This window comes from Manacus candei, unplaced genomic scaffold, assembly GCF_025592945.1.
Source record: "Manacus candei isolate 608988 ecotype Guabito, Panama unplaced genomic scaffold, ASM2559294v1 h1tg000045l, whole genome shotgun sequence".
NCBI classification, from domain to species: Eukaryota; Metazoa; Chordata; class Aves; order Passeriformes; family Pipridae; genus Manacus; species Manacus candei.
In genome coordinates, this window is record NW_026138093.1 from 2,948,654 (window position 1) to 2,968,519 (window position 19,866).

The 19,866-nt window shown below is 49.5% G+C and overlaps 2 pseudogenes; one reads left to right on the top strand and one right to left on the bottom strand.

Annotated features, from left to right (window-relative positions):
• LOC127474809 (uncharacterized) overlaps positions 1–19,866 on the bottom strand; it is a 1,721,191-nt pseudogene that overhangs the window by 1,431,880 nt on the left and 269,445 nt on the right.
• The window catches only part of LOC127474807 (zinc finger protein 501-like), a 118,227-nt pseudogene that overhangs the window by 20,635 nt on the left and 77,726 nt on the right, over positions 1–19,866 (top strand).

Consider the following 19,866-nt stretch of genomic DNA (forward strand, 5'->3'; position numbering starts at 1 on the left):
AAATCAAAGGATCCAGACTTTTTTTCTTGGTGAAAAGAGCTGCTGTTCCCTTTTTTCAGGCCTGCGCTGAAAGGGCTTGTCCCACCTTTTAAAAAACTGAATCCAACTGAAGATTCCTGCAAGACAAAAGGTGCCACCACAGAAAACTCTTCCTGCCCAAGAAGTTCCCAGGCTGCCCAACAACTGCACCTGACACCAAAGCTTCCAGCCTTTGTTTCCTGGTGGAAAGAGCTGGTGTTCCCTTTTTTCAACCCTGCTCTGCAATGGCCGGTCCCACCTCCTGGAAAACTCAGTGTAAATGAAGATTCCTGCCAGACAAAAGGTGCCACCACAGAAAACTCTTCCTGCCCAAGAAGTGCCCAGGCTGCCCACCAACTACACCTGAAGCCGAAGCTTCCATGCTTTTTTACCTAGAGGAAAGAGCTGCTGTTCCATTTTTTCAGCCCTGCTCGGCAATTTCCGGTCCCACCTCCTGGAAAATTGGATAGAAATGAAGATTCCTGCCATACAAAAGGTGCCACAACAGAAAACTCTTTGCTGCCCAAGAAGTGCCCAGGCTGCCCCACAAACAGCACCTGAAGCCAAAAGAACCAACCTTTTTTTCCTGGCGGAAAGAGCTACTGTTCTCTTTTTTCAGCTCTACTCTACAATGACTGGTCCCAGCTCCTGAAAAATTGAATCCAAATGAAGATTTGTGCCAGACCAAAGGTGCCACCACAGAAAACTCTTCCTGCCCTAGAAGTGCCCAGGCTGCCCCACCACCTGCACCTCAAATCCACAGCTTCCAGACTTTTTTTCCTGGTGGAAAGAGCTGCTGTTCCCTTTTTTCAGGCCTGCGCTGCAATGACCGGTCCCACCTCCTGAAAAATTTACTCCAGCTGAAGATTCCTGCCAGACAAAAGGTGCCACCACAGAAAGGTCTTTGCTCCCCAAGAAGTACTTAGGCTACCCAACAACTGCACCTGACGCCAAAGCTTCCAGCCTTTTTTTCCTGGTGGAAAGAGCTGCTGTTCCCTTTTTTCTGCCCTGCTCTGCAATGGCTTGTCCCACCTTTTAAAAAAAAATGAATCCAAATGAAGATTCCTGCCAGTCAAAAGGTGCCACCACAGGAAGCTCTTTGCTGCCGTAGAAGTGCCCAGGCTGCCCCACCAACTGCACCTCAAATCCAAAGGATCCAGACTTTTTTCCTTAGGGAGAGATCTGCTGTTCCCTTTTTTCAGCCCTGTGCTGCAATGGCCGGTCTCACCTCCTGAAAAATTACTCCAACTGAAGATTCCCACGAGACAAAAGGTGCTACCACAGAAAACTCTTCCTGCCCAAGAAGTACCCAGGATGCCCAACAACTGCGCTTGAAGCCAAAGCTTCCAGACTTTGTTTCCTGGTGGAAAGAACTGCCGTTCCCTTTTTTCAGGCCTGCACTGAAATGACTTTTCCCACCTTTTAAAAAATTGAATCCAACTGAAGATTCCTGCCAGACAAAAGGTGCCACCACAGAAAGGTCTTCCTGCCCAAGAAGTGCCCAGGCTGCCCCACAAACTGCACCTGAAGGCAAAGGTTCCAGACTTTTTTTCTTGAGGGAAAGAGCTTCTGTTCCGTTTTTTCAGGTCTGCACTGCAATGACTGGTCCCACCTCCTGCAAAATTCAATGTAAGTGAAGATTCCTGCCAGACAAAAGTTTCTACCACAGAAATCTCTTGCTGCCCAAGAAGTGCCCAGGCTGCCCCACCAACTACACCTGAAGCCAAAATTCCACGCTTTTTTCCTGATAGAAAGAGCTGCTGTTCCCTTTTTTCTGGCCTGCTCTGCAATACCTGGTCCCACCTCTTGGAAAATTGGATAGAAATGAAGATTCCTGCCAGACAAAAGGTGCCACCACAGAAAACTCTTTGCTGCCCAAGAAGTGCACAGGCTGCCCCACAAACTGCAGCTCAAAGCCAAAGCTTCCAGACTTTTTTTCCTGATGGAAAGAGCTGCTGTTCCCTTTTTTTAGCCCTGCGCTGCAATGGCCGGTCCCACCTCCTGGAAAATTCATTGTAAATGAAGATTCCTGCCAGAGAAATGGTGCCACCATGGAAAACTCTTGCTGCCCAAGAAGTGCCCAGTGTGTCCCACAAACTGCACCTGAAGCCAAAGGTTCCAAACTTTTTTTCTTGGTGGAAAGGGCTGCTGTTCCCTTTTTTCAACCCTACTCTGCAATGGCTGGTCCCACCTCCTGAAAAGTTGAATCCGACTTAAGGTTCCTACCACAGAAATGGTGCCACCACAGAAAGGTCTTTGCCTGCCCAAGAAGTGCCCAGGCTGCCCCAACAACTGCACCTGAAGGCAAAGGATCCAAACTTTTTTTTGTGGTGGAAAGAGCTGCTCTTCCCTTTTTTTAACTCTGCTCTGCAATGACCGGTCCCACTTCCTGAAAAATTGAATTAAAATGAATATTCCTGCCAGACAAAAGGTGCCACCACAGAAAGTTTGAGTTCCAACTATCTGATACAGTCCTGAGCCTCCGGTCTGTTCAGGTAGTCTCTCCAGGGTCCAGGAAACAATGTTTACTTTCTTTAAAGTTTGTCCTTGGGGTATCTGAAAGAAAGTATACAAACTAGATGTTACAACATCTCCATCAGGGTTCATCTGTTGGCTGTACTCTTTTAATCCTCATCTGCGAATCTCCGGGGCTTGATGTTACTTTCCACTCAGAGTCCTTTACTGGTCCTTTCCCCCTTGACGCCTGGGTCCACCCTCGCTCAGCTGTTGGCACGGCAGTATCTGTGGGGAGAAGAACTACAAAAGGCCCCTCCCATCGTGGAGTTAAAGAGGTCTCTTTCCATGTTTTAATTAACACCTTGTCACCTGGCCGGAATTTGTGAATGGATATATCTAGAGGTGGTCTTTGAGTTACAAGTCCCTTTTTCCTTAATCTGTAAATACGGTCCCTGTTTTTCCATTCAACAACTGCAGAGATCTTAATAGAGCATATAACTCACACACTTGGGCTGACCATGTATTACTCAAGGATCCAGATTCCCTAACTTGAAAGGTAATTCCATCCACTATGGCATAACCAGATCTTCTCTTCCCATCTACAACTCTAGATGAACCATCGCTATAAAGGTTTTCACCTGTATCTAACTCTTCTTCTTCAAGATATTCTCTAATTTTAGTTTGGAGGCTTATGACCTGTGTGCAATCATGTACTACACTCCCTTGGGGTTCACCATACAGAAACTGAGCTGGGTTTTGCAAGTGTGTTCCTTCCAGTTCTAATTTGGAAGTATTAAGCAGAATACTTTCATACTTTAATAACCGGCTATCAGTTAACCATTTTTCTGCCCTCTGTTTCAATACTCCTCGGATATCGTGTGGAGTATACACCTTCAGTTCTCCTCCAAAGGTTACTTTAATTGCCTCTTCCACTGATAGTGCAGTAGCTACTATCGCTTGTAAACAGGTGGGCCAACCTCTGCTAACTGGATCTAGAATTTTAGAATAGTACCCCACAGGTTTTTTATGCTCAGCCCATTTCTGCGTTAAGACCCCGTAAGCTGTTCCATTTTCAACATTTACAAACAAATAGGAAGGTTTTCTAATGTGTGGAAGACTAAGCACAGGGGCATTTATCAGATCTTCTTTTAATCTTTCTAACCTGCTCTCGTCCTCGTCACTCCACTTCACCAATCCTTCTTTAACTAGCTTCTCATACAAGAATTTTACTTTGTTACTGTAGTTCTCTATCCACTGTCTGCAGTATCCTAAGAGACCTAGAATTTGCCTAATTTGTCTTTTATGCTTAGGCATAGACAAGGACAATATTCCTTTCACTCTATCAGGATCCAGTCTCTTACTTCCCTTACTTAACCAATGCCCTAGATATTTTACTTTCTCTTCTGTAAATTGTAGTTTGGACTTGGACACTTTCAGACCCTTTTCACCCAGGAAATTCAGGAGTCTGATACTCTCATCTCTCACAGTTTCAGCATCTTTTCCAGCTATTAGCAAATCATCAACATACTGTACCAAAACTGTTCCTTCACAAGGTTTAAAGGACTCTAATAGCTGTTCCAGGGCTTGCCCAAACAAGTTTGGAGACTCTGTAAACCCCTGGGGCAAGACTGTCCACCTCAGTTGTTGTTTTCTATGAGTGTCTGGGTCTTCCCACTCGAAGGCGAAGTAATTTCTACTCTCCACCTTAAGGGGACAGGTCCAAAAAGCGTCTTTCAGGTCTATCACACTGTACCATTGATGTTCTGGGGAAATTTGGCTTAGTAAGGTGTAAGGGTTAGCGACTACTGGGAACCTTGTCACTGTTTGTTTATTTACCTCCTTCAGATCTTGTACCAGTCGGTAGGTCCCATCAGGTTTTTTCACAGGTAGGATGGGCGTGTTATGGGGAGACATGCAAGGTTCTAGCAATCCCTGTGCCAACAGCCTCTCTACAGTAGGCTTAAGGCCAATTTTTCCTTCATGAGGGATTGGATATTGTTTTATTCTAATAGGTTTGTCTGGATCCTTCACAGATATTTCAAAGGGCTCAATATTCAATTTTCCTACAGTGTCAGGGGTATACCACACTTCTGGACTGATCCTTTTCTCATCTTCTGCTGTAAGGGCATAGATTTTCACCTTCAACTTTTGCTCTGATACGTCCAAACTAATTCCTAATTCAATCATTAAATCCCTTCCTAACAGATTATATTCAGCCTCAGGAACTAGTAAAAAAGTTCCCAAAGCATACTTATTGGGAGTCTCTATTTCAACATTTTTGATTATAGGGACTTTAAAGGGCTCCCCTTTTGCTCCTATTACTTGGGCTGTCTCTGTTGAAATTATACAGCCCTGGGGCAGCTGTTGGACGGTGGATCGTTCCACCCCCGAGTCCACAAGGAACTCAACAACTTGTTGCTGAGGACCCACTTTCAATTTTATCAAGGGCTCTGAACTTTTCCGGGTCCCCAGCAAATAGAACCCCTGACCCCTTCAGTCTTCTAAAAAGACTTGTTCGTCCTGTAGCCTTTTTCTACAATCTTTCCTCATATGTCCCTTTTGGCCACAGTAATGACATTCAGTTTCTCTGAAATTCACCTTTCTATATCTCTTTTGTTGTTCTCGCTCATCAGATCTAAAGGACTCCTTCCTTTCCTGTTCTTTGTTATTTTTCTGTCCTCCTCTGATAGCTGCTACTAGGATTTTTGTTTGCTTTCTCTGAATATCCTCTTTTCTCCTCTGTTTTTCTTCCTCTTTTGTCTCATCTCTCCTAACATACACCTCCTGAGCTTCTCTCAACAACAAATCTAAACCTTTTGTCTGCCAATCTCTGTTCTTTTCCAACTTTCTCCTAATATCTTCCCATGATCCCTGCACAAACCTGAGTTTGAGTACTGCCTGTCCCATGGCATCATCTTCAGGGTCCATACCTGAATATAGCTGAAAACTTTTTCTTAATCTTTCTAGCCAATCTGTAGGAGACTCATCTTTCCTCTGATATTCTTTGAATGCTCTGTCTATATTCTGTCCCCTGGGGACAGACTCCTGTATGCCCTGCACTATTGTACTCCTTAAATCGTCCATCTGAGCTCTGTCAGCTGCTCTTTGATTGTCCCAGTTGGGCTTCTCAAGAGACCATTTTGTATCAGCTGCTGGACCTTGCTGATGCCTTCTATCCCAGTTCCTCATACCAGCCACCCTAATCATTCCCCTCTCTTCTACAGTAAATAAAATACCTAATTTGCTGTCCCTCCAAGGAGGGACAGCAAATGACCAGCTCACAGTCCATGTTTGCACTGCATGCACAAGACATGCCCATGTGTCACGGCTTGGGGCTGGGGGGTGGAAGGCTTAGACAAAGTTGATGGCAGAAGCCATCTCATTGAGCTACGAGGTGCAGAAAGGACCCCCTTGCTTTCTAAATTCCTTCTCAGAGAGGAGCCTGGCTGTGGCTGGATCCAATCTCAGGCTCAGGTTTTGGTTTAGACTGAAGGAATTACAGAAATGTGATTCAATCACTTTGTCCTGCAGGTTTTAGTGATGGTAAATCAGAAACATTTCTACAAATTGAACTATTTATTATGACAAATGAACAGCCAATTGATCAGACAAGTGAACAGATGAAAATCCTTAAACAGCATTATTTACTGCACAGTATAAAAGCCAAAACCTCCTAGTACTATAGTGTAAGATAGGACAGTGCAGTCTATCAAAGTCATTCTATTAAAGCATTTGGAAGAATCTGCCACATGAAAGTTGGACGGGGCTTTTATAGTTTTCAAGGGTTTGACTGCCAGACATATTTGCAGGTCAGGGAGCAGCTTATCTGTCAAATCCTGCTTTGGAAAGCAGGATGTGTGTTTGAAGTTTCATGAAGCATTTTGAGTTTAGTATAATTCAACATTAAAAACAGAACCTTAACAGCAGCAGTAACTCACCACAGAGAACTTGCATTGTTTGCATTCTCTGACCAGTTTTCAGGTGTTATCAGAGCAGAGCATCCTGCCAGAAATGGCCCCTTGATTCCATGAGGTTTCAAAAACTCTCAGGGTTCCTTTGGTTCCATGAGGCCCTGCAGTGTCACAATGGCCCCTTGATTCCAGGATGTTCCAGAACATCCCAGGGTTCCCTTGGCTCCAAGAGGCTCCCCAGTGTCCCACCGGCCCCTGGATTCCAGCAGGCCCTGCAGTGTCCCAATGGCCACTGGGTTCCAGGAGCCACAGCGGCTGCCGCCGGCGTCTGTGCCCGGAGCCGCCGCTCCCACGGGGCTGCCGCACTCACCGCCGGGGTTGCCGCTCGCGCAGCCGCCGCTCTGCCCCGGCTGCACCGGGACCCGGCACCGCCTCGGGCCTGCGCTGCCGCCTCAGCGGCCACAGGGACACAGCCATGGGGGACCTTTGCTCTGACACTGATGGGGCCTGGCTTTGTTCTGCTTGGGGCTGGGCTTTGGGAAAATTGCTGCTCATGTTCATGCTCCACTGGAACAGCTCCTGAATTCCAAAGGTTTCCTAATCCAGGGGAGGGGTTTCTATGGCATCGGAGGTGCCGCCCCTCGGGACACATTGTCAATAAACCATCCAGCTGACTGGGATGGGTGTAAGAACTGGGGAACACAGGATAATCAGTCACCCCATGAAAACCTTGGAACATTCCCTACCTGAATCGTAACCCAAATGGAACAGTTTGGATACAATTCCCAAATAGTTTGGAAACTCCAGTCATTCCTGACACCAGGATGGAAATTCAGCAGATAACTAAAGCCAGTCCCCTTGGGAGCCCACAACCAGCGGGGCTGAGGGAGGCCCTGGCAGCTCCCCAGCACCTCCCTCTCAGTGGGACACCTCTGGCAGCCTCTCCCAGCTTGGGAACCCTCCAGTTTGCAACACTCCAAAGACCCTCCCTGATGCCCAGGACAATTCTGATCCCCCTCCACAAACACTTCTCCAGCTGTGACCCTTGTCTGGTGGGAAACACAAAGGGATTTGGGGGAGTGTTTTCGTGACAATGAGGAGAATTTGGGAGTGGGACCTTTCCACACCCAGCTCTTGATGTGTCCACACATCTCTGCCTGGGTGTGGGTGTGAATTGACTGTGGTGGTTCACGAAGCCTAGACATGATGATGATGAATGTTGTTATTGTGAATCTGTAATTCAGTCACTGTTAAAATTGTAGCAAATCCTATTGAACCAGTTGATAATTGTTCAACTGGTCAATGATTAAGTGCTACTAATCTCTTTTGCCCCTTATCTTTGGATCCAAATCCTTTGTGCCCTCACCCTCTTGCATTCCCATGGCTCTGTGTAAATCATTTTCTTTCATCCAAAAATATATATTTTTCGTGACGTCCACTTTAAAATCTTCCTCCTTAACTAAACTACAAAACAACTCTAATTTGTTGTTGACGTCTTGAAGACAATTAAAGAAAGAAAAATAATTTGTTTTTCAGTGTTTTAATGGGTCCCACAATGTGTTTGGAGTTGCATCAGCTGTCAGTCCAAGATAGGCCATGTCAGAACTGGTGAGGCTGGGGGGTGAGGAGCAAGGTTGATCATCCAGGGTCAGTCTGGATCTCCTGAGGAGACACTCAGCATCAAGATCACTTGGAGAACATCTCTATCACCTCTTCTCTGAACTAAAAAATAGCCATCCTTTAATTAAAAAAAAAAAAGTACAAATTTTGAAGACTTGTTTTGAAATTGCCTTGAAGACAATTAAAGGAAAACAAAGAGATCCTGAGAGATTTCTGGAATTTAATGAGCCACACAGTGTGTTTGAAGCCCAGCCCATGATCCTGAGGGACTGAGAGAAGATTGAAGAAGCTGCTGAAGAAGTCAGAAGCCCAACTGCAAGTGCCTTGAAGCATTACTGGGCCCCACTGAGGGCAGGCACTGCCAAAGCCTCCCCAGGGACTCCTTGGAGCAGCTCCTTGGAAGCCAGGAGTGCAGGCAGACAAAGGCTCTGGGCAGGCCCCTGCAATGCTGAGCAAAGCCTGCCTTGGTTTTGTGGAGCACAAAGGCCAAGGGCTGAGCCCCAGGCCCTGGCCCAGCAGATCCTGTCCCTCCTGGCTGGCTCAGGGCTGTTTGGGGGGCACTGGGATGGGAGGGGGAGGAACAACAAAGGCCCAAACCTGGGCAACCCCTGCCAGGCTCCTGAGGGAGGGGCGAGGCAGAAACCAAGTGCAGAACCTGCCAGGCAAGTGTCTTGTGGTGGCCTGAGTGGCAGAGGCAGCTGCCAGAGGCAAGGGGACAAAGGCCTGGGTGCCTTTGGGCCTTGCAGCCCTGCCAGAGCCCTTGGCCATCTCTCCTGCAGGCTGTCCTGCCCTGGCCCTGCTGCTGCTCTGGCCTTGCAGGCTGCACACCCCCCTCCTGCTTTCCCACCCCCTCCCAGCAGCATTTCTAGACCCTCCCTGATGTCTCTGCACCAGCTCTGGCTGTTCCCTGGCACACAAAGCCATGGGCTGATCCTGACTCCCTCTGGGTGACCTCTTGCAGCACAAAGGTCCCCGTTGAGTGACATTTCTTTTTCCTCACCTTTAGTCCCAACCTTCCACGCTACTCTTTGTGGAGATTTCATTCTATTTCCAATTGGAGAAAAGCTCCATCCTGTCAGATCTCCTCTAGACCCTCTCCAGTTCTTCCTCATTCCTCCAGAATGGGGAACCTCACAGACAGACAGACCAGTCCAGATGTGGTGACCCCAGGGCTGAGTCCAGGGGGGTGACAACTCCCTTGTCTGGGTGCCCACACACCCCCTAAGGCAGCCCCATGTGCAGTTGGCCTTAAATCAAGGGGCCATTCTGATTCTTTGTAATGTCACGGAATCAAGTGTCACCGTGACACTGCAGGGCCTCATGGAACCAAAGGAATGCAGGGACACTGTGGAATCTCATGGAACCAAGGGACCACTGTGACATGTGGGGTCTCTTTGGAACAAAAAGTACCCTGAGACATCTCAGACCCTCCTGGAACCAAGGGGCCACTGTGCCTGCCCAGAACTCCATGGAATCAAGCAAAGCCGCTGCCTCCCCCCCGCCGCCGCACGGACACCTCTGGAGTCAGCGTGTTCTTGGGCAGCACAACTGATCTCAGACCAGAGAGTTTCCCACATTTTGCTTTGCTGTCTCTTTCACGTGGTTTTGTTTTTTGTTCTTTGTTCATTCAGGGGGAAAAGGGGGAAGGGAGGCACCTGTTGATCCCTATTCTCACCTGTTTACAAAAGGGAGTTGGGGCAGGAGCAGAGAGAGGAGACAATTTCTCGCTCTGCTGTTTCTTTGAACTGTTCTGCTGGTATTGCTGGTTTTGCTGCTATATTTCTTGTCAGTGAACTGTTATTTTTTTCACTTATACCTCCTTGTATTTTGTCTCCCTGTAGTGGTGGGGAATAAAAGAGGGGTGAATTCATTTTATTGGAGTTTCTGCCCTAATATGTGTCTTTAAACCAGGACAGGTTGCTCAAGGGCTCCCTGAAATTCGGCATCATTCACAAAGGACTTGAAAACACATTTTTTCCCAATGTACAGAGAGATAAGAAAGATGTTCTACAGTGGTGTTCAAGGGCTGATCACTGAGGGATTTCATCCAGAAGTTGCTGCCATGGATTGTACCATGGATTTGATTTGACACTCTTCATTCAGCAACTTCCCACCCACCACATCTTCCACTTCTTCAGTCCAGCTATCACCAGTCTGGCCATAAGGAGACCACAGGAGACCATGTCAGGGGCCTTGATAAAGTCTGGGCACACAACATCCTCTTCTATTCCCTCCCACAGGGGTTCTGCAATCCCTGCCTTGTCCTTCCAATGCCTGAGAATGACTGCAGGAGGACTTGCCCTATCCCCTTCCCAGCCTGAGCAGTCTGGAACTCTCCCAACCCTCTTTGCTGCTGAAAAACCTCGATATGATTAACTGCTCAGAGAATTTTGTATCTTTAAGCTGCAAAGTATTTGTTTATTCAACGTTGTGAGCAAGCCAGCTCGCACTGGACAAGCTTGCTCTACCTGAATGTGCAAAATAAAGCCATTTTATACACTTTAGATACATGGTTAAACCATTTAACATACATATTAATAAGTAGGCTGGTTTCTGGGTGGAGTCTTTCCAGGCATGCACAGTCTTCTACTCGGGGGTCTTCTCCTCAAGCCTTCATCCCTCTGGTGGTCACCATGGATATCTTCCTTGATTTGACCTCTTCAATTTTCTTTGTCAGGTGACCTGAATTCTTCAAGCTTGCAAAACCCTGGCTTTGGGCCTTCTGTATCTTATTCAAATGTCTAGTTTACCTAATTTATTACCATGTGTGTACTACTCCTTTCTATAATAAGGCCTTTGGTCCAGTGAGCAGAACAGAACATGATATTAACCAGTGCTCCTGAAATGTTCTTCTAGCAACACAGGTATTGGGATTTCTTAGCAGGCCAAGATATCTCAGTTAACTCTTTTAGACCTGGCTCTTGTTGCAGTGGTTGTGCTGATTTCCAGAGGCTTCTGGCTTCCCAGGCAAAGCCAAGGCAAGAGCAGGTGGGAAGGGGCTGTGCTGCTGCTGCTCCTGCCCGAGAGCCCCGGCTGGGCCGGGGACGGAGCCCAGGGCGCTGCAGCTCTGCCTCCTCCAGAGCCGGGGGGCTTTGGAACCAGGAATGACAGGGGGGAACAAAGGGGGCTGGGGGGCTGCACTGATGGTCACACTCGGGCCACCGTCAGCAGAGAGCTTCAGCCCCCCCAAATTAAAGCAGAGGGAAATGGTGCAAACTGTTTCATTTCAACCTTTCTTTACTCATTGCTATAAAATGACCCAACTAAAAGGAGGACAAGCAGGCCCCGATCCCTTCTCCTTTGGGAGAATCCCCACATCTGGTGCTGTGAGGGGCTGTAAAGGGCCATGAGGGGCTGTGAGGGGCCATGAGGGGCTGTGAGGGGCTGTGAGGGGCCGTGAGGGGCTGTGAGAGCCTGTGAGGGGCCATGAGGGGCTGTGAGGGGCCATGAGAGGCCATGAGGGCCTGTGAGGGGCCATGAGGGGCTGTGAGGGGCTGTAAGGGGCTGTGAGGGGCCATGAAGCACCGCTGTTGCCTAAAACTAGCTCTTAAAGAAACCTCGAAGACTCAATTTGTCAGTTTTAATAGGCAGGCATTTCTATTACAACACACTGCATGATTTCAGCAAACCGGGTGCCCTGGGAATCAGTTCACCAAAGTGAACACAGAGGTATCTTCACTCCTGCTGCTATGTCAGCATTACATGGTTATCCATTTTTTGTTCCCTGCATTCCTGTTTCATATTCATGGCATTCACACACACAGCAGACCTGCAGCTCCCAAAAATTATTAAGATATATACATATCCTTGTAAGGTCTCTGAGGGGTTTCATCAAGTGTCTTTGGTGGTCTTCTCTGTTTGGAGTCCCCAAAATTCCAGGTGACTGCCTTATGAACTTCTTTGAGACAGTATTCTTGGTTATATATACACCTGTTGCTTCAGCTCCCTTCTTCATTGTTCTCTCACCTTGCTTGGCTGATTTCTGTAAACTGCACACGGTAATTTTCTATGACACATTTTGTTGCAAAGACTATTAGTTCTTGTTACATCTCTACACCCCAATATCAAACTGCTCAGGTCTTACACATGGGTGCAGAAGGAGAGCGTGGAAGTTGAAAGAGAGCAGCTCAGAAAAGTCGTTCTCCCTGGCAGTGCTGCTGTGCTGGAACTCCTTTTCTCTCTGCAACTGTATAGATGGAATGTTCTGGTGCCATTTACAGATGGAATGAAGATTATGGACTCCTGACTTGGTGGACAGAAATCACTTTATTATCCATCACTCAGGGTTTTTATATCATTCACATTTACCTGGGAGTGGTTAAGCAAGTCACACATCCATCACTTACTCAGGCCGGCCTGTTAACACAGCACACACACAGACCTTGGAGTTTTAAGGAACTCCTTTACACACCCACATATGGTAAGAATGCAAACAGAATAGCTGAGCTCATTTCTGGGCAGTAAATCACAGCCTAGAGAAAACAACACAAGGTCATCTTAGACTTTTCTCAGGGCTTTCACTTCTTGATTCTCATGCTGGTTGTCACATCTGCACACAGGGACAGTCCCTGCTACTTCAAAGGATTTCAATGAAGGATTTCAACCAAAAATTTTCTGCAAGAGAATTAGGTTTTTTGAAATGCATACATTACAATTCCTCATCTAGGCAGTATCAGAATCAAATTCAATAGTAGACAATGAATTAGAAAGGGTAAGAAGAATAACATTTTTTTTTGTAGAAAACAATATTACAAGAAAAAAGAGAACAACTCCCACAAATTATTGCCATAAAAAACCTGAGAAGAAAGGCTGGGCCATCCATTCTGAATGTTATGGAGCAGAAAACAGAAACATTTTTGCTTCTGAAAAACATCAAGTCATCATTTTCCTCAGAGCGTCCCTGAGCTCCTGGTTCCTGAGGCTGTAGATGAGGGGGTTCAGTGCTGGAGGCACCACCGAGTACAGAACTGACACCACCAGGTCCAGGGATGGGGAGGAGATGGAGGGGGGCTTCAGGTAGGCAAATATGGCAGTGCTGAGGAACAGGGAGACCACAGCCAGGTGAGGGAGGCAGGTGGAAAAGGCTTTGTGCCGTCCCTGCTGAGAGGGGATCCTCAGCACAGCCCTGAAGATCTGCACATAGGAGAAAACAATGAAAATGAAACAACCAACTGATGAACTGGCAGTAATCACAAGAATGCCAGTTTCCCTGAGGTAGCCTGAGTGAGAGCAGGAGAGCTTGAGGATGGCAGGGATTTCACAGAAGAACTGGCCCAGGGCATTGCCCTGGCACAGGGGCAGGGAAAATGTATTGGCTGTGTGCAGCAGAGCATTGAGAAATGCAGTGGCCCAGGCAGCTGCTGCCATGTGGGCACAAGCTCTGCTGCCCAGGAGGGTCCCGTAGTGCAGGGGTTTGCAGATGGCAACGTAGCGGTCGTAGCACATGATGGTGAGGAGGTAAAACTCTGTTGCCATGAAAAAGAAAAGTAAAAAGAGCTGTGCAGCACATCCTGTGTAGGAGATGGTTGTGGTGTCCCAGAGGGAATTGTGCATGGCTTTGGGGACAGTGGTGCAGATGCAGCCCAGGTCTGTGAGGGAGAGGTTGAGCAGGAAGAAGCCCATGGGGGTGTGCAGGTGGTGGTCACAGGCTACGGCGCTGAGGATGAGGCCGTTGGCCAGGAGGGCAGCCAGGGGGATGGCCAGGAAGAGCCAGAAGTGCAGGAGCTGCAGCTCCCTCCTGTCTGCAAATGCCAGGAGGATGAACTGGGTGAGGGAGCTGCTGTTGGACATTTGCTGCTTCTTAGCACGGGGTCTGCTCAGCAAAGGAAGCCACAGGGAAAAGTTTGGACAGACACCTCTGACAATATCACTCCAGATTTCAATACAATTAATTTAAGGATTAAATCAATTTTTTCTCTCTAATAGTTGCTGGCAGAGGGCTGTGTGTGGCAGGAGCTCTGGCCATGTGCTGCCAAGCATTTCAAGGTGTTTCCAGGCCAGCACTGCAGTTGTGCTGGACACAGCAGGACAGGAACCCTCCTGCAGAGAAGCCAAGGGCTGGGACAGGAGAGGGCCCACCCCCAAGGGAAGGCTCAGCACTGCCCAGGATCCTGCCCAGGCAGAGCTGGGCCTTGCTGGGGGCAGCACCAAACCCAGCAGCACAGGCCCAGCAGAGAGTGCAGGGTCCCGCAGGGAGATGTTCTCCAGGCAGAGGCAGCTCCTTGCCCAGCACACAGTGCCCAGCAGAGCAGCAGGGAAGGGCCCCCAGAGCTGCCTGAATGCCCCCTCCCCCAGGCCTTGGGGGCACTTGCCCCCCACTCCCTGCCCAGGGCTCTGCTGCCTGGAGCTGTCCCTGCCAGCAGCTGCTTCCCTGGGCACAGGGCTGGGCCCTGCCAGTGCTACCAGAGCCCATCCCAGCCCTGGGGGCTCAGCTCTGCCCTGCAGAGCCCTCCCAGCAGCACAGGGCACTGCCCAGGGGAATCCCTGGCTGGGCAGGCTCTGATGGCAATGCCAGAGCAACCCTGGGGAGGCTGGAAAAGTGACACTGATGCCTCTATAAGACAGTTTTGATGACTGATACTGTCAGGTTCAATCCCCTCTAACCTAACAGAGTTCAAGTTTCAGTGTCTCCTCCTGCGCTGAGAGATTCATTTCTCTGTTGCAGTCAGCACCCAGACAACCCAGAGTATAACACTGAAAGAACTGGTTCATTCTCTTTAAGGTACCCCCCCTGTCTGTCTGTGCCTCTTGCAAATACCTTCTGGGAAATTTCCTGCTTTGATCTGGAGCTGTGACCAGCCCTCATCCCTGCAGCCCACTTTGGAGATCAGAAGGACAATGCCCTGCTCTGCCCTCCCAGGAGTTGTTCCTTCCCCACAGCCCTTCTCCCCCAGCCCCGTGGCAGCTCCTTGGCCGGGCTGAGAGCTGACCCTGGCAGGCAGCAGAGTCCCTGCCCAGCACACAGAGCCCTGGGGGCAGGACCCTGTTCTGCACCACAGCCCTGGGCACCCCTGGCTGCACCCCCACCTTCCCACCCCACAGCCAGCCCTGGCACAGGGAACCTTCTGGCCCTGGGCCTCTGATGGGGCAGCAGCAAGTCCTGCTCTGCAGCAGCTTCTCCTGCTGCACCCCAGCAAATCCAGCAGAGCCATCCTGACAGCTCCTGCCACTGCTGCCATTTGGCAGCTGGCAGAGGCACTTGCAGGAACTCACCTGCACTGCTCTGCAGCCAGAGCCTGACCATGGCAAAGGGCTGGCAAGGTTCCTGCCCTGAGCAGCTCTGCCCTGTCCTCCCAGCCCAGGATCCCTTGAACCTCCTGCTCCCTTCTCCTCTCTGCCCTTGCTGCCTGCAGCTCCTGCCCTGCTCTGCCATATGGCCACTTCCCCTGCACTGCAGCACCTGGGAGAGTCCTGCTGAAAGATCCTGGAAGCTGTGGGATGTGGCAGCTTTAGGAGATGCCTCCAGGAGGGCAAGTTGAACTTTCCTACAGCCAGAGAATTCTTCCTTCAAATCCTGGGAAGGTTTCTCCCGTAGTGAGAGCTCAGTCACCTCCCAGCCCAGGCTGCCTCTCATCTCTCTGCCTTCTCTCCTGTGCCCTGGGTGCTGCAGGCAGTGCCCTCAGCCCTGCTGGGCTGTGCAGAGGAGCTGCTCACCAGCAGAGCTGTCTCTTTGAAGCTCTTCTTGCTTGCCAGGAGCTCCCTGTGTGCCAGGAGCCCGGCCCAGCTCAGCAGCACAGCAACAGCTCCAGGTCTTTAATGACCCCCAGAGGGGGTTTGTGTTGTTTATGTGAAACTCAGTCCCTGAGAGGAAGTTCAAACAACTTTTCAAGAACTCAAAATGAGTTTGAAATACTGAAGTTTCTTGTACTGTTACTGGGTCTCAATGTGGGACACAACTGTGAAAGTGTCCCCAGATTCAAGTTGGAACAGAAAATTGCAGACAGTGATGACAAGAATGGACAAGCAAGGGAAAGGTGGCTCTGATGCTGAGGAAACCTGGATGTATTTCATTAATCCAATGAGCCAAGCCCTGACCCCCAGCCCCTGGGAAGGCAGATCCTGTCCCTGCCTCATTCCTCAGGGCTCTTCCTGGGGCACTGGGATGTGGGATGTGCAATGCCAAGGGCAGGACCATGGGGTGGCACCTGCCAGGCTGCTGAGCAGGGACAAGGAGGCCATGAGGCCCCAGGGCTGCAAGGGGCACTCCCCTCCTCCTGGCATCAGGGACACAGACAGCAGCCCTGGCCAAAGGCCTGCAGAAGGTGGCTCTGTCAGGGCCTTTCAGCTTCTCCCCATGCCTGTCTCCTCTCCAGCCCAGGCTGTCCTACGGTGTCCATGCCCTGCCCCTTTCCCTGCAGGCTGTCGTCATCCCCCCGGCTGCCCCACCTGGCTGGCACCTTCCTGCACTGACATCTCTGCGTCCTCCCTGGCTCTTCCTGCACACACAAAGCCTTGGGCTCATCCACACTCCTCCTGGCTGATGTGTTGCATCACAGCACTGCCCTTTGAGGGAAATTCTTTTCTCCTTGTGCCAGCCTGGACCTCCCCAGCTGCACTTGGCATTAATTCTTTCTTTCTCGTGCTGTTTTCTGCTACAACAAAAGCATCCCCCCTCTCTGAAGCGACTCTTCAAGCACTCCCAGGGTTCTTCTCTGTTGTCCTCTGCCTGCACACCACTGAACCCATGACTCCTTTGCCCCTGTAGAGTGGTCATGTTTAAAACCTCCAAACCCTGGGACATCTCTGAGCACTCTCTGAGGTGTCTGCAGATGAAAACATGGCCTAAGATAGTCACAGGGATATGTTTTACCAAGGGCTGTAGTGGCAGAACATGGGGTAATGACTTTGAACTGAAATAGGGGAGCTTTTTTTTATTGGATAAAATGAAGTAATACTTACCAATGGGGCTGGCAAGAACTGCAACAGAAGAGGATGTCCCATCCCTGGATCTGTCCAAGGTCAGGAACTTTGAGCAGCCTCAATTAGTGAAGATGTCACTCTCCAGGGACTTGGACCACCTGAGCTTTTGTTTCCCTTCCAACCCAAACCATTCTGTCATTCTTTGAGTCCCAAACTCCTTCTCCAAAGAATTACTGTTGCTAGGACAGGAATTGCCATGTTTTTGGAGAAGCCATTGTAAACCCAAAAGGTAAAAAATCAATTCAAATAAAGTTCCAGCATCTCTGTGTGAGAGTTTCACCAAGTGGGTCAATGGCAGAGCCTCCCAGGATGACCTTGCCAGTTGAAGATGGGGGATTCTGTTTGGGGTGTGAGTCTTATGATGGGCAACAAGAAAGCACATTTGGGTACTGGGCAAGACTTGTGGTGGGATCTCTTGGGAAGAACCAAAGGAAGGGAAATGGTGGGGTCATGGTGGTTTGTAAAGGAACAGGTGTGAGAAAGCAGAGAGAAAAGGGATGAAAAAGCTGGTCATGGTAAACAGGAGGATGCTCAAGACACTTCCCAGGCCATGCCCTGACACTGATCCCCACAGTTTGTCCCTTTTTCTTAATAACTCCATTGCCAAGAAGTTTCTGTGAGGAGGGACCTCTCTGCTCCTGGCACAGATCGTGGCCCAAGTTCCAGCCACTGCAGCAGGAGCCACAAATAGTCAGGTCTTGTGTTCTTTGGGGGGCCAGACTGTGCCCAGATTGGGGTGTGTGTGTGTGTGTTGGAAGCACAAAAGAGTGAAGCAAATGCAAAGCTAAACACCCAATGTAGCCTGACTTTGCCCCTAAGTGGGGGATGAGAATTGGACGCATGTGCAGGGACAGATGGAGGGGTTTGTCCCCCTGGCCCTGCCCAGAAGGGACACCTTTCAGGAAGGGTTGTGGCCTTGGCTGTGCTGAGGGTTGCCCCGGGCAATGCAGCTTGGGATTGCAGTGGCACTGTCAGGGCTCTGCAGAGCTCCTGGCAGTTCCTGCATTTGTCCCCAGCAATGCCAGAGACCTGCAGGGGTTGCAGTCAATCACTTGTGCTCTTTGGGACCCCGACTGGCTCTGCTGAATGGGAGCAGGCCTGGAGTTCCCAGACTGTTCCTGCATCCAGGGTCGGGCCTGCAGTGACGTTTGTGCAGCATTCAATTGGTGCAGTGGCAGGATGGCCATGGATCCATTCCTGCAGAAACACAATGGGGGTCCATCCCAGGCAGGGATAGAATGGGCCCACAAATGTTGGAAGGATAAGAACCAGGGAGTTTTGGCCCTGTGGAATCCCATGGAACCAAAGGAACCCTGGGACATGGCAGAACCTCATGGAATAAAGGGGACATTGTGACCCTGCAGCACTTCATGGAACCAAAGGGAGTCTGGGACGTGGCAGGGCCTGATGGAAACAAAGGAACCTCATGGGAACAAAGGGACCCTGGACACTGCCAAAACTCAGGAAGACAAGGGAACCCCAGGACAATGTGGAATCTCCTGGAATCCAGGGGCCATTGGAATCCACTGGGGCCTCCTGGAACCAAAGGGAACATGGGACACTGCGGAACCTCATGGAATCAAAAGGATCCCAGGACTTTGTGGAACATCAGGGAATCAAGGGACCAGTGTGACATCCCAGAACCTTCTGGAACCAAAGGAACCAATGAGACACTGTGGAATCTCATGGAATCAAGGGTCCATTGTGACACTGGGGAACCTCACAGAATCCAGGGGCCATTCTGATTCTGCAAGGCCTTCTGGAGTCAAAGGGACAATTGTGACACTGGGGAAAATGATGGAATAAGTGGGCCATTGTCACACTGCAGGGCCTTAGGGAGCCAAAGAACGCTGGGAAACAGTGCAACCTCATGGAATCAAGGAGCCATTGTCGCACTGCAGAGCCTCAAGGAATAAGGGATCCAATCTTTGCTTCAGATTTTGTCAACAAATTAAATGTAAGGAATTACAGAAGTGTGATTGGACCACTTTTGTGCCACTGGTTTTAATGATTGGCAAAATGTGAATATTTATATAAAATGAATCTTTTATTCTTACAAATGATCAGACCAAAGATCTAAATCAGAATTATTTATTGCACAGTACAAAGGCTAAAACTGCTTATGCTACAGTATAAGATAAAATAGTGCATGATATTTAAGCCATTATTGAAACAATTATGTTAAAGCTACCAAAAAGAAATAATTATTAAGGAGAGATCTGATGGAACTCACCCACACCAACGGTCGTGGGGAGATTTCTTTTGCTCAGCCTTGAGGAGTGTCCTTGGAGGGTGTCCCCACCCAAGGCAGGAATCTCCACACATCTACCCCAAGAAGGGCTGTGTTAGAAGAACCTGTCTGGATGAAAGGGGACTGGACTTCTATAGGATGAAGGGATTGACTGCTCCTCACAAATGGACAGGCCAGTTCCCAGCTTCTGTGTCCCATCCAACTTCCAAAAGCAGGATGTGTGTTTGGAGTTGGGTGAACCAGGCAGGTTTGAGCATCATTCAACACCAAAACCATTCCCATGGTGCCACTGGTAACTCTCAGATCTCACAGACAGCTTGCATGAGAGCTGGCACTGTTGGCATTGTCTGATGGGATTTTAGGCCTTATCAGGGTAGGCCCTCCTGCCACCCGGGCAGAGAGGTTGGCTGTGAAAGTCCATCCTGGAGATGCACAGGGAGCCAAGAGTTGGGCTCCTGAGTGACATCCAACAATGGACAGGGGGATGGGACTGACCAGATGAAAGTGTCTCAGGTAGAGCACCTGGCACTTGGCCTTGTTGAACCTCCTCCAAGTGGCCTGGGCCCATGGATCCAGCCTGCCCAGATCCCTCTGCAGAGCCTTCCTGCCCTCCAGCAGATCAACACTCCCCCCCAGCTTGGTGTCCCCTGGGAACTGCCTGAGGTTGCACTCCATCCCCTTGTGCAGGTC